This window comes from Pezoporus occidentalis, unplaced genomic scaffold (genome assembly GCF_034315485.1).
Source record: "Pezoporus occidentalis ecotype Australia unplaced genomic scaffold, CSIRO_AGI_Poc_V1 ctg6, whole genome shotgun sequence".
Lineage (NCBI taxonomy): Eukaryota > Metazoa > Chordata > Aves > Psittaciformes > Psittacidae > Pezoporus > Pezoporus occidentalis.
Genome location: NW_026915943.1, coordinates 6,084,035 through 6,098,813, shown reverse-complemented (window position 1 = coordinate 6,098,813; position 14,779 = coordinate 6,084,035). Strand labels below are relative to the sequence as shown.

Below are 14,779 nucleotides of genomic sequence, written 5' to 3'. Positions count from 1 at the left end.
CACAGCAGCAGATTTCCGCAAGGCTCTATCCACATGGAGCAAAGCAAGACCTTACTGAAGATTCTCTCCTGTTTGTTCAAGAATTCCCTAATTATCTCAGGAAAATAATAGCTGGCTTAGTTTAAACAGGTGGTTTAAATTTTGCCTTAAGTCTATTAGGGAAGAGTGCACCTCTGCATACAGAGAGAAGCGCGGTGCAGCAGGAGCAGTAACCCCAGGCGAGGGGAGATGACAAATAGCAATTCAATCTCAAGCTGTTTGCAACCTAAATATCTATCCCCAGCTCCATGCAGCAAAGCCCTCATTTGATTTCACCCTGCGTAGATAAAAAGCATTAGACATCACAACACAAATCTCACCAGTACCTTAGGCAGGGCCAGTGTTTAATAGCACAGATTAGCTATGAAACTACTGTAGCAGCAGCAGACTTTAATGTGGTCTTGGCTCTGTTTAAACACTGACAGTGATTTTAAGGGACAAGTTCATCCTTGTTCTGCCCTAATTATTTCAACATATTAGCACCTGAGGAATATCTGACTCAACCACCCCCCCCCACCCCCCAGTCTAAAGTCATTATTTACACACAGGCCAGCATGGATTACATGACAAACATGACAGATCACTTCTCTTCTCCTGTAAGAGTGCCATTAAAAATCAAATGAGGATTTAGTTAGCTATTGACTGAACCGCTGGGGGGGGGAGGAAGCTGAAGGACTTAATGCAGAAAGAAATTATGGAAACTAGAGAGTCAATCAAAGCATTGCCTTAGGTCAGCTCATTTGTCCTCCAGCCAAAGCAGGGCTGTCGCTGCCCCAAGCTCTCTCCAACCACAATGTTTTGATGTTGGGAACCCATCCATAGCATAGAAGGTGATTTTATTGTCCCATAAATATCCCACTCAGAAGTTCTGCATGCATTCATACAAGCTTCCTTATCTGAACAGCCCCATTCCTGCAAGGTATGCCCACCTTCTGCTACATTCTGCACCCCTGCTATGCCAGCCACCCTGTTGCAATGAATCTCTCCATCTTCTGCACTGCCTGGGTGGTTATTTGGCAATATGCACAAACTTGTGCCTCACACGTTCCCAACTCCTCTTTCTGTACTTGCCAACAGCAAGGCTTGCACTCAAAGTGTTGGTCCTGCCCTAAAAACAAAGGGGAATATGCCTAAAATGAGAAGAGGAATTTATCAAATCCACAGCTGTTATCATTTTTGCTTGGCTGTATTTTAGGTCAGAATAAGAAAATGCCAACAACCCCATACCACACCCCAAACAAAACCCAGCTGCAGATACACCTATCTGGGACACACCACTGAACTTAAAGCAAGTGCTTCAATTTGCCAACTGATGGATGCCAGCTTGGGTACCACAACAAGGACCAAATGAGGGCAGCTCCAGAGCTAAAACCAGCTCTACCACTTGCATTAGAGCCACAATACTCCTGCTCAGGCTACAAGCTACTGGGTCTGGGAAGCTGGGGAGTACAGAGCATAGATGTGCTAACAGAGGAAAGCTCTTTCACAGGAAGGTGACAAACGGAGGTTCAATTTGCTCACAGACACCTTTCTCCCACTCCCCAATTCCCACCTTGTCTTCCCATGCCTGTTTGGGAAGCAACTGCTCAGTTGCTCCCTAAAGAGCCTTCTTCACGTCCCCATCCACCCATCCATTCATCTCTCCCTTCAGTTGCCTTGCCAGACCCCAGCCCTGGGCTACAGAAATCACTGGCCTCTCACAGCTCCGCTCTGAAGCACAGAAGATGATGAAGCTCAAGAGGCAGCAAATTTATCCCAGCTCTGGCTCTTCCCAGCTCCCTTCATCTCACCAGTCTTTGGGTCCCTCCATACATGAGGCTGGGAGACACTCAAGCATCCCAGAGCAGTTTGAACTTCTTTTTGCAACAGTTCTGGAATGGGCAATTTAATACAGCATAGGGCACGTAGGTGATGCTGATAAAGCAAATCAACAGCATCAAACCCAATGATCTTAAGGTCCTTTCCAACCCTAACTATTCTATGATTCTTTGATAAGAACAGGACTAAAATACAAGAAAACTGTACAGAGTATGACCATGAAATCACCAAGCCCTGAACCCCCTTCCAGAAACTCATAAGACATTAATAAGGAATTGGGGAAACAGTAAAAGACCAAAGGAAATATTTACTGCTGCCTTCCTGGTATATTCTCTCTGCTGCCAGCAATTGGCATCTTGGGGACTTCTTGAATCACAAATAATGCATACATTGCATTTAGGTCTTTGCAGACTCAAATTACTCAAGAGGAAGGGCCCCTTGGCTCATCTGTGCTTTTTAACAGCAATCACTCACCTATTGAGTGATTTCTAGCTTTTGGTCCATTTTTATACGTCTCTGTTTTGGTTGCTGAGAGACAAAATTTCATCTTATTAATAGGGTATATTTCTGAGCTATATTTTAATTTTCTTCTTGCTGTAGTAAATATAGCTTGAAAATGCTAGTATGCATTAGCACAAGTCTTTTTAAATCCAACAAATGTAGTAAGTTTGGAAAAAAATAACAAAACAAGCATAAATGCCAACACATATTTGTAAATATATATATACATATATATATATATATATATATATATATACACATCAGGTTGAGGCTAAAGCATCTTTCCACTACCTAAAGAAGCAGGTGTCCTGCTGGTGTTTCTGAGATGTTCCACATCCCTGAATACGTTCAAGGCCACGCTGGACAGAGCTTGGAGCAACCTGTTCTAGTGGAAGGTGTCCCTGCCCATGGCAGGGGTTGGAACTGGTTGAGCTTTAAGGTCCCTTCCAACACAAACCAGTCTGGGATTCTATCAAAGCAGAATAAAATAAAGTAGAAAGATATCCCCAAAATTGCATTACTTAAATAGAAACCCCCTTGCCATGGATTCCTTGCTTTTTCTCCCCACATTCTATACCAATATTTCCTGGAACAATTCCCAGCCTACACTTTTAAATTATCACTTCATTTCCAGTACCTTCTCTCCACAGCAAGGAAAATCACTGCTATATAACTTCTTTTACAGCCAAGATGGGAAACCCTCCATGAGATTACCCATTCCCTTCCCTTGTAAAATAGAGAGGAAAATGTCATTCCAGGAAATAGAAATGTTAAAAAAAGGCCAATGAAACAAAGGCAACTCCTGCACGCAATGTTGTTCTTCCCCTCTGAGTCAGTAATAAAGAGGAAGGAAGGAAAAAACCCAGATAAAACAAATGCAAGGAGGAGGTGTGGATGCAGCATGTTTATCCCCGTGGAAGAGGGGAGGCTGTAAGAGGCCGTGCAGCGCATACGGACACCCCAACCACCGCCTGGGTGTTTACAAACATTTTGATGCAACCAAATAGGGAGTTTCATTGTCCCCACTGCACTCATGTCACCCGTCCCCCAGTGCTGAGATTCCAGGAACAGGCTGCCAGAGGACACACAGTGCCAGTTACACAAGAGAGGCGCAGAAGCAAACATGCAGCAGAAGGAAAGGAGGAGAAATAAGATGAACCAGCTCAGATGCACGCTCTCTTCCTGCTCTCACCAGCCTCCAAGTCAGGCTTTGGAGCAGATTAACTTTAAAGGGCACCAAAAGATGCTGACAGATCTGAGGCGAGCAGGACCCCTCTGTCTGCACACACAGCACAAAATTAGATGGCTGGGGACCACAGTGACGATGCAGAAGGGGACAAAACCTTCTGATGTTATGCATCACTAGTTATATTGCACTAATATCATCACACTGTTCAAGTCAAACTCTGAACTGCGCCTCGCAAACAGGAAGGGTACAGGGAGACAAAAAAGCCATGCTAAAATGAAGCTCTGCTGGAGCACAAAGTTTTCACGAAGTTTAAAATATACACTTCTTGTATTCAAGATAAAAGGGAAAAAGACCAGAGTGGTAGTTTGGAAGTTGAAATAAATCACCAAGCAATGATTTTGAAGATGGATACTAGTGATATGACTTGGAAAAGAAGCCTGGACCAAGTACACACAGCCAGAACTAAGCCAGTTCAACCCAAATCTCCCTGAAAAAGGGGAGGAATGCGGGTGCCAAAACACAGAACCCGGACGACACAGCGCCGCAGCCCTCGCAACCCCATCCTGCTACAGACTTGAATTATTCAACTCTTTAGCAGTCTTTATTTTGCATTCCCCAGGAGCCCCGGGTCTCGCAGGAGCTCAGCACCAAATTACAGACACCAATTAAAACCCTATCTTATTTTCCGCTACTATATAGCGCAGAAGACAAACGGGACAGCGTATGCGTCTCCCGCACGGTGTCAGCGGTATTTCGGGCTGCCCGGAGCTGCGGGACGCGCAGCGCGGCCGCGGAGGTACCGCGCCTGCCCAGCGGGCAGGGAGGGGTGCTCTTCTCCGCGGTATTTCTCCGATTTAGAGGTTTTGCGGCTTATTCCCCCCCAACCCTTTTCCAGCAATAGCAGGGAAAGGCAGCGCAGCCCCGCTCGGCACCGCTTATCCCCGCATAGCATAGGGAAGCGCATCGGGAGATGGTGGGTGGTAAAAGGAGAAGGAAAAACACACACACATTACAGAAAAGGAGCGCAGAACTCACCTGGTTTGGGATTTTTCCTCCCCCTCCACGACCATAAAACGAGGCGGGAGCCAGGAGCCGGTCACCGGCGATGGGAGAAGCTGCCAGCCGCGGACCCCACGATGGGGATAGCGGGGCCGGGTGCGATGCAGCCCTCACGCTCCGGGGTAGGTGTTGGAATAGCCCCCCTGCGGTGCAGCCCCCGGGGATAGGTGCAAGGCAGCCCGCTCCCCCGGGATGGGTGCTGGCCGCCCGCCCGCCGCAGGGCAGCTCCCGGGATGGGTGCAGCGGGGCTAGGCACAAGGCAGCCCAGCTCGGGGATAGGTGCTGAGCCCACCCCCCCGTACAGCACCCCGGGATGGGTGCTGAGCCACCCTCGGGCCAGGACAGCCCCCCCGGGACGGGTGCAGCGGGGCTCGGTGCAAGGCAGCGCTCTCCGGGGATGGGTGCAGGGCAGCACCCCGGGCTGCAGCAGAAGCAGGCGGCCCTGGTGCTGGGGGCCGGAGCAGGAGCGGGCCCCCCCCGGCCGCGGCAGCGGGAGGCGGCACCAGCGGAGCACAATGAACGGCGGCGCCCCCGCGGCCGCCCGCTGGGCAATGACATCACCTCTCTCGCCCGCCGGGGCGGGGCGAGCGGCACGGCCGCCGCCTCCCCATTGGCTGGCCCCTGACGGCAGCGGGGGATTCTGGGGCTTGTAGTTTTGTGAGGGGAGTTTCCAATGGAGAAGGCGTTGGGTGAGGACTACATTTCCCGGCAGGCACCGCGCTGCGCGGCTGCGGTCGGGAGGGAGAGGGGCTGAGGAGGAAGGTGATGTGGCCGCCATGTTGATGGCGTGGGACAGTTTTAGCTCGGGAGAAGCGGCCGGGCCGCCGGGTTGAAATGTCGGCAAAGGGGGAGGATGGGAACCAGGTTTGGGCTCAGGGGTGGACAGAGCTTGTGTGTAGCGGGTAAAAGAGAAGGGGGAGGTTGCGGAGTCGCCCAGCGGACGCTGCGGGTTGGTCGTGCAGGGCCATGAAGGACACGGCGTAGCGGGCGGTTGTTTCTCGGTGCCCGCTGGTTCTGGGTAGGGTAGTGCAACGCCATGTGGGGAGTGAGGCAGAGGCAGGAGTCCCTTTGGGAGCTCACCCCTTTTGCGGGCCGGAGGGGAGCCCGTGAGCCCGTGGCAGCGGGGCCCTGCGGCGGGTAGGCCTCTGCAGCGAGGGAGCGGCGCCCGCTGAGGTGGGTCTGAGGGGGGAGCGGTGGGTGGCTGCTGGGCACGGCTGTGAGGGCAGGCGGCTGCGGAGCTGTGCTGGGACGGTGCTAGTTGCGGAGGGGAGGCTGCTGCGTGCGGTGCAGGGAGCCGGGGCGGCTCCGGTGGCTGTCGGGGTTGTGTCCCTTGCGCCCTGCGGGGACAGGGGCTGTAGCTACCCAAGTGTTCGGGCGTAGACTGTGGTTTACAGAGCGGCGCTGAAGCCTTGGTTTGGCCTTGGTGGGGAGGCCCTCGGCAGGGAGCGGCTGGAACGTGCCCTTACCGCACAGCAGGTGACAGTCTGCGCTTGCTAGTTTGGGGCTCTTTTAAGGGTTGTGGCTGATGCCTGATAACTGTATTAGTAGTGTTTGGGTGTCAGATAAACGTGGCTTAATGTGACCAGCAGGAGGAGCTTTGTTCCCTCCTAAAGGCAGCTGTCGTCGGTGCGTCTGAAAGAGGGTGTATTTAGAATTAGATACAAGGAAGAAGCTCTTCCTTGTGAGGGTGCTGAGGTGCTGGCACAGGGTGCCCAGAGAAGCTGTGGCTGCCCCATTCCTGGCAGTGTTCGAGGCCAGGTTGGACGAGGCTTGGAGCAACCTGCTCTAGTGGAAGGTGTCACTGCCCTGCCTGTGGCAGGGGGTTGGAACTGGATGAGCTTGCTCTAGTGGCAGGTGTCACTGCCCTGCCTGTGGCAGGGGGTTGGAACTGGATGAGCTTTAATGTCCTTTCCAACACAAACCGTTCTGTGATTCCATAGCGACATAAAACAACCTTGAAAAAGCTGAGAGAAATGATGTGATATTGTAAGACCTGTCAGCATGGTATGGGAGCAGACAAGCTAACTTTGCTCCCTGATTTCTTATGTATGCTTGTTGTCTAGTGTAGGCATGGCTTAGCCAGCTGACTAGATGCTCTCTGAGTTTTAGCATACCCTCTGACTGGCATCTAGAAGGTAGGATAGGTTTTGAGCAGCGCATTGTAGACTCCTTGTGCTGAACACCATCCCTGTCCTAGTTTCTGTTAGGGAAGGGGGGATGATCTGCTCATCAAGTGAAAGATTTAACTAATCTCTGTTAGGCTTAAGGGGACTGGAGTTGCTTGAAATAACATGTAGAAGATAACGCCTTTGATATGGGAGGACACTCAAAAGTATTGCATGTTTTGTGAAATAACCCTTTCTAGTTACAGCTGATTTCCTGTGCAATAAAGTACTTTATTAATTCAAGAAGATACTCCACTGAAAGGAGATGTGATGAATTTTACAGGCTTGCTGGAAGTCCTGGCTAAAGTCTAATAGTGGTATAGGCCAGGAAGAATGGGGTTCCAAGGTTTTTATTTCATACTTTGGCTCCTCCTGGAGGTAAGTACAATGCATTTGCTTAGAATATTGCTTCACAGTAACTACAGAGATGCAGTAGGCTTGTATGCTCCGGGATGCACTTGTATGGTGGAGGAATGATGTTGTGAGATATTCTGTGATGCACTTACTTCACCAGAATCTTGCAGCCTTTCAAGATATGTTGGTGTTACAGCAGTGTGCGCCATTCTTTTGTCTGTTTCAGTCCACACTGCTGTAACTTTCAGTAACGTTTGCATATACCTGAAAGAGTTCTGAATTACAAGCACAGCTTCTTCTGTTTCTTTTCTACTCGGTTGCTTCTCTGTGCAGACACTTTCAGTTTACATGTGACCACTGCGGACTTTAACCCTATGCTTGTATAATGCAGCTTATACCAAGTAATGATGGTAAGTATTGCAGTGGACTAACTGGGGGAAAGATTGGTTGTCTCTTCTGTAACTGGCAGAAAAGGAGTGAAATCTGTCTGCTGGCCTAATGACAGTTTGCTTTGTTATTTAAACTGGTTGAGAAAAAATTGGTTTCACCTCTGTTGATTCCTCTCTCTTCTTACCCTCTGTGTCAGTGCTGCTGCTCAAGGGAGGAGACAAGGATGTATTCTGCTTTCCAGATAATGTTTCATTGTTTATACCATGTTTCTTTGAGGATGCCTCAGCTAAGAGTTGCTATAGCATGTTGAAATGCAGAAAAAAAGAAATAAACTTCAGAAAAGACCCAAAGTAATGCTTGTTGCAGGAGACAAAATAGGTTTGTGTGCATGCTCACTTTTATCAGTTTGGGGTATCTGATACTTGTCAGTGTATCTTACTGATCACAACTTGTCAAGAGATGTCAGTGATGAAACCTGTATTACATGTCTGAAACTTGGATGCTTTATTCAGCTGAAGTGCTAATGTCTTGAGTCTGCTCTGCCCCAACAGGCCTCACTTGCAAGATCCACAAGAAACTTGCAGAAACAAGCATTGTTTCAGCATTTCTTAAGACAGAAGGTGATGATAGAATTCGAAGTCTTTGGCATTTCTTAAGCACATTGGTATGCTCTGGTTTAGTACTGTTAACAAAAACTTATTCTGGCATCCTGCACTGCAGAAAGCATGGGTTGTCTTTGCTACTGCAGTGATTTTAGTCACAGTGGACTCAGGTAAGGAACCACCCAGGGTCTTGGAGACCAGGATAAGTGTTTGGAAGATCCTACTGGAGGGAATCACGGAATGGTTGCGGTTTGGAAGATGCAGATCAGCATAAGTAGGAATGTGTGATGCCTTTGATGGGAGGAGAAATTGCTTACTCTTTTAAGTTCATATATTAAAAACCTGGCTTCGTGTCTCAGCTTTCATTCTCGCAAGGTCTTGCTCTTCATGAAAACTTCAAGGATTTGAATACTCTAAATTGAACCTTCTGGGGATAATACACCAAAACCACACAGTCTGCATGAGAAGCACACATGAGATTTGAGTGTACAGAGATGTGATAACACAGCTTTTAAGGTGTGTGATGTTCTGCTGTCAGGGTCTCAACATCCTTGTGAGTGCAGAGTTGGGGACTGGAGGGATGTTGGGGTTGTCTCAGTTCTTGCACATCAGTTGTCAGGCCTGATGTATGCAGATTAGATGGATAAAAAGATGTTCAGGTGCACTCACAAAGTGGAATATGGTTTCTAAGGGTGGTATGATCTATACTAGTTTTGGCACTTTTGTTTTAAAATCCCATGATCTTGATCCTCCCAGTTATAAATTGTAGTTGTCCACAGTCACAGAGGGAGGAGAGCTGGAGTGTTGCTCACCAACTGCTTACTCCATAGCCTGTGGGGGCATGCTGTAAAGTATGTTAAAGGCAGTGCTCAGAGTCTGGAGGCTGAAGAAACTGCTACAGAGGGTTTTTGTTTGCAATTATCTCCCAAAGAGCTGGCAGAGCTGCAAGCTAAAAGGTGAGAATTCAGCTAGGTGGAACAGGTGAGTACTTCTGTATCTGTTAATGCTTCCAGGTATCTTAATGATACACACTTGTGTTGTCTATCTTGTTCTTGAACAGGGAGCACTTGGAAAGACCCAGGTAAGAGTGGAGGACTTCCGTGGCCTTTCAGATGTTCTTAATGAAATTGTGGGGAGGCAGCTGCTAAATCACTTTCTGGAAGAAGCTTGTATTCCTGCGTAGCCAACTGGATTGTAAAGCTTCTCTGAAAGTAATTCTAGTGGCTAACTATAAAGTGTTCACCTTTTTTGTCTTTCAGCACAAGAAGAGTGCTCCAGGAGCAGTCAAGAACCTCTTCAGGTAGCATGGACATGTTCTTCAAGTGAAACATGGGAACAGTTTGATAGCAGTAGCGCAACAGGCAAGGTGTGCAGGCTGCTGTGAGTCCCTGGTTCATAAGAACTGGTATCCAAAAGAACTCCATTAGAGAGAAAAACTCCATTTCTTCCACAACTTTTAACTTGCTTGAGTTTAAGTGAGAGCTCACCTCACACTGAAACAGGAAATCACTTTTACTGTAGATACTAGAGAAGGTAATTGAAACAGGGCTAGTCAGAGCATTGTGAGCCTTGGAAAAACTGCAGGTAGTTGAAGAACCTGTAGTTGTGGTGAGGGCAGACATTGTTTAAGGGCACCTGAGCAGTGGGGGAAACCTTTGACCAGGGGAGACTCAAAAGCTGAGGATGTTACTGCAGCCATTTCTTAGCTATGTACACATAACGTCTCTTCAGGTGAGGTGGCCCAAGGTAAACACTGAAGACTGTAGGGTGTAGGCAGGTCACACTTGTCTTGAGAGCGTACACACACACCTTGAACAGCTTCAGGTTTTGTCAGACAAGCATTTACTGATCTAAAAACAATAGCTCTGCAGGGGTTGGGTAGACCAAAGTCATGCACCTGGTGGCAGCACTGCTCTGAAGGTGAGCCTTCGCCAGCTATGTGCTGCGAGACGTATGTGCGCAAATGAGTCCAATGGGCTTCAGGGCTGAGGATAAACACTTGAGTTGCCTGTGTTCCAGTTCTAATACACGGAAGGGGTGCACCTGAACGCTTCCATGTGGAACCAGGAAACGTACGGGCTGTGCTGGTTCAGGTGTACGATGTGTGTGCACTGCCCTCTGCTGCACGGAACTCGCTAAAACCCGGTACTACACAAGCAGGAAGGGGTGTTGCAGCGAGTTCATGCTCTGCGTGCCCCTTGCTCCGTTGGCACTAATCCTGGAAAGGTGTGTTTTTCTTGTGCAATGGTGAGCCTGAGTTGGTAACTGATACTGTTCAACGCACATGTAAGTGCCAGACAAGTAGTCTGTGAGCTGACAAATCCTCAAGCACAGTATGAGCTGCTTCTCCTTGAGGAAACGGGGGGGAAGGCAGCAGGGAATTGTTTTGAAAGGTTTCATAAACTACTGAAACTGAAAGCCCACCGAAAATGTGGAAAGCACACACTACAAGAAATGAATGCTGTTAAGAAAGGCAACGTGAGCTTTCAGTTGAGACAGTCTTCTGACACTGTTCCTTGTCCATATTCTTGTGAGGTTTGTCTGTTGGGCATTGGGAGAGTGTGACACTCATAAGCAGAGGTAAAAATTCCACAACTGGAATTCTAGATTCTGCACCATCAGTAATCCAAGAAAATCCTGCAACTGAATTGATAATGCTGGAGTCCCTGAGGGTCTATGGTGGTGGTCTCATGTTCTCCATCTGTATGAATGCAGTGTGGCAAAATTGCACGTTGCTTCCTACATGATTCAGCTTAAAATACAGGCTTTGGCCGTGTGAGTAGCTAATCAGTATTGCAGTCAGCATTCCTTGATGCACACAGACCATTTCCTTTCGGGGCAGTAGTGCTAAGAAAAGCACACAGCTCTGGGGAGAGCAGCACTGGATCGTGTTTCCTGTGCCAGGGTTCCCTGGGATTGCTCCTCTGCCTTGCCTTGAACCGTGCTGTTTATCCAAGCTTTCATTCTCTTATCACCAGTTTGTTCTTTTCCACCATGAGCTTTTTGTTTGGTTTTGTGCAGTTTCTCTGCAAATGTCTCTTCCTGGAAAACTGGGAATGACAGTAAGTATCCTGAATTCCTGGCCAAGTTTCCACTCATGTGGTTTCACTTGCTCCGTTCTGTCAAGTTGTTTACAGGTAGTGTCTGAAGGTTGTAATCTAGTGGGCTGCTAGGAAGCAGCTAACCTTTCTGTCCTGGCCCCATTCCACCTAGGCCAGGCCAGGTTTAGACAAGCTTGCTTCCTCACCATGAGCTCAGTGTCTTGCAGCCCTTGGTTTGCTGTTGCATGATTTTACAAGAATGTGTTGTGCTGTTTTTGTAAGTATTTAGAACGTTAGGATCAGTCACTTGACCTGCTGAGCTGTGTGACCCAGAACCTTGTCCGCACCTGGCACTTCAGCGTGCACAAGATCAAGGGCTCTCCACATGAGGATGTGTTTTTCAGGTCTGAACAGCTGTGATAATCCTGCAATATAGGAGAGGTTTTTCAAAGCCATAAAAGCATGAAGCCGACTATTTCAGTTGCTGAAAGTGGAGCACAATACTGAGGTTCTGGATTCATGCATATCGGAGCTGGTTTGTATCTGGTAGAGCCTTTTTGGGCATTATTAACTAGAGGTGTATTACCTGAGCTCTCAGAAAATACACTTGCACAATGCAGATACTGTGGTGGCACTGCTGGTTTAAGGAATGACCTTTTGTGCCACAGTACACTATTCCCTTTCATGCTGGTGCTGTCTGGAGTGGCACAGTGAGCTGTCAGTGTCTCCATGAGGGTGTTCATGCACACTCCCTGCCCTGCGTGTGCTTTCCTGTGGCTCAGGGTGGAAGCGGAGGAGGTTTGTGAGTTGGTTTAGAGCATCTGCAGCACTGCACGAGAAGTGCATGGTGGAAGTCAGAAGTTCTTGGGCCTATTGCTGAAGCCTCTGTCTCATTAAATAGCGCATCTAAGGCTGTGGTTCATTTGTGGGGAGGAGCAGCAGGGTGTCCCTTGTGCATATGGATGCTTTTATTAACCATGTTTTTCTGCTTTAGGTCTCGTGACTGACCAGGCGGCAGCCTTCTGGGAAACCCTGATATCTGTAAGCTGCACTGGTGGTTGCTAGATGTAGTGCAGACAAATCCCAGTGGGATAAGAGAGCTGGAGTAAGACATGGAGGAGTTTTCCCCTAAATCTGAGGTGTTTTGAGTGTTAGTACCAGTATAATCTCTATGATGGAAGTGATTCCTTACATTTAGTGATTTGTATATTGCCCCTGCACACACAAAGATCCCTTTTATATTTAATGGCAAAGTAGATCTGTAAGAAGAATTAGGTACTGAAGTGTTTCACGTGTGACAGACAAAAAGTCTAATCTCAGTTTTACATACCAACATATTTACAATGCTCCTGATACAAGCGAGGTCACTTCTCTACCATGAACTCTTGCAATGCAAGCAGGATTTACTGCCTTCATTCTGATAACAGTCGACGTTGTCCTCTGGTGAGGACGATGTGGTTGCAGCTGTTTCAGAGTTGACGTGCAGTGGTTTCACTCTGTTCTCCAGCCAGTGTCAGCTGAAATAGGAATTGCATCCCCTAAGAGTTCAGTTATTGCTGTTGTTGCCCTTTCTGGGAAAACAAAGGAGAGGCAGAGGCAGATGCAATCCTCATGTGAATTGATTGTCAGGAGGGTGTTGCACAGCCAAGTGGGTAGTGCATCTCCACAGGGATGAAGGGCAGTCATTTTCCCTGCTTGTATCAGTGGGGTCCATTCAGCCTTCAACAGGTTCCTGCCCCTGGAAGCTCCTCTCATCTCCAGGGTAGAATGTGATTGGAGTAACCACTGTGCCAGTGCTACCTCCTGGATACAAGTGGGAGAGGAAAGACAGCCTATTTTAGTAGGTCCAATTAAAATACATAGATTTGCATAATCCTCATCATACATAATTAAACATTTATGGCAGGGGCCTTGGAACTAGATGATCTTAAGGTCCTTTCCAACCCTAGCTATGATTCTATGATTTATACAATAATTTATGCCTATTTTAAGTATATTTATAAATACATAGCTAGAAGTATAGGCATACATGTATATGAAATATATAAGTGCTTTTATATACATTTTGTATACATGTGTACATTTAAATATACATATATTGAATATATAAATTGAATATGTAAATACATATTCACCAATGTGTGTGCATACATATGTACATTGGTGAATATGTATTCATAATTAACAATTTATACAATATAAATGAATAAGGGGAATCACAGAAAAACAGAGGAGCTTCTTGTTGCCAAGAGGCTCCTGGGATCAAGATGCTGTTCTCTCTTGAGAACAGTTCCAACGTGACAGTCTGGTCCCCAGCAAATACAGCTGGTGTGAATCATCTTGTTTAGTTACAGTTTCTAATCGTGTCTGTCTTTCAAACTGTCATCCTTGAGAAGGTTATTTTGCTGTGGATAAACCTTGTCATGAGTGCAGAGGCATGTGATGTGCTTGGCCATGGAAGCAGGTACGTGCAGGGTCTCAGAGGTTCCTGTCAACACTGAAGTGCTGTAGCTCTCCAGGACAACGTTGCTGCTGTTCATTTGGAGTGGTATTGAGCCTCATTCACATGAGTTTGATGGTATCTCAGGTATCCCAGATTCTCACTGTAGAGATAACACTTCTGTGTTATCTAAAGGTCAATTTAGGTACAAATCATGGCAGCCAAAGACCTGCTTTGGAATATGCCTCCTATTAATATTCACACTCTCTGATACGGGTGAATCTGCCTCTTGGGAACAGTTGATCTACAAGCCCCAAAGGAAAGGTGCACCATGGACTTTTCCCTATGCTATGGTAGTGCTTTTGGTGCACAACTTCCAGGTAATGTTCATCTGAGTGTGATGCAAAGGGTTGGCTACCCCAGCTTTCCTTGGATTTACTGCCCAGCAGTCAGGGACGTCGTATTGCTTGTGTCTACCACACACAAATGGCACTTGGGTTTGGCCATTGTAGCTACAGCAGGTATTAAGGGAGGGTTTGTGCCAACATACAGGTTATCCAAGTGTCTCCCTGTCACCCATACATAGTACATCATGCTCAGCGTTCCTTCTGTAGGTTATGTCCTGATGGGTGTGAGAAGCCTTAAGGTAATTCCCCATTTGTTCAGCTGTGTGGAGCTGCTGGTTCTGCTGGCTGTAGAATCCCATCTGTTGCATCCCACCATTGTAAAGAAGAAAAATGAAAGCTTGGAGCAAAGAGCTCTCCTTTCCTGCTTGTCTATTGAGCTGCTGGTGCAGGGGTCTGATCAGATGCTGCCCTCCATCCACCCCCTACCCTGGGTGGAGGACAACAGCATCCTAAGGTGGAGGGGGTGAGGGGACAGGAGTGTCAAGAGGTGCCATCTCCGTTTGTCACTTTCTGTCCCCATGGCTTGTGTCCTCCTTCCTGAAACTCACTTCCATTCTTGTCTGTAAACAGCTGCTCCGTAGAGCCCTTTAGCCCAAGCTGTCTTTACATTGAGGGGTTGACAGGCCATCAGGTGACTCTTTTTCAGGTCTTTATATAGCTTGTGACAAAGGGGGCATTAACATGGGCAATGGCCAAGTAGTGTCTTTGAGAGGTCGTGTGTGAGCTCTTAAGTTTGACAGAGCACCTTATGTGAGTCGGTCTTCTCTTCAGTGG

General features: G+C 47.6%; 1 protein-coding gene across 1 annotated transcript in view; it reads right to left on the bottom strand.

Moving 5' to 3' along the window:
• Positions 1 to 5,084, bottom strand: part of RAB30 (RAB30, member RAS oncogene family) — a 42,521-nt gene extending 37,437 nt beyond the window's left edge. Inside the window, exon 1 of the mRNA XM_062639223.1 lies at positions 4,583 to 5,084. The gene's annotated coding sequence lies outside the window, so the exon portion shown is untranslated. The remainder of the gene's footprint in view (positions 1 to 4,582) is intronic.
• Between the last annotated feature and the right edge of the window lie 9,695 nt (positions 5,085 to 14,779).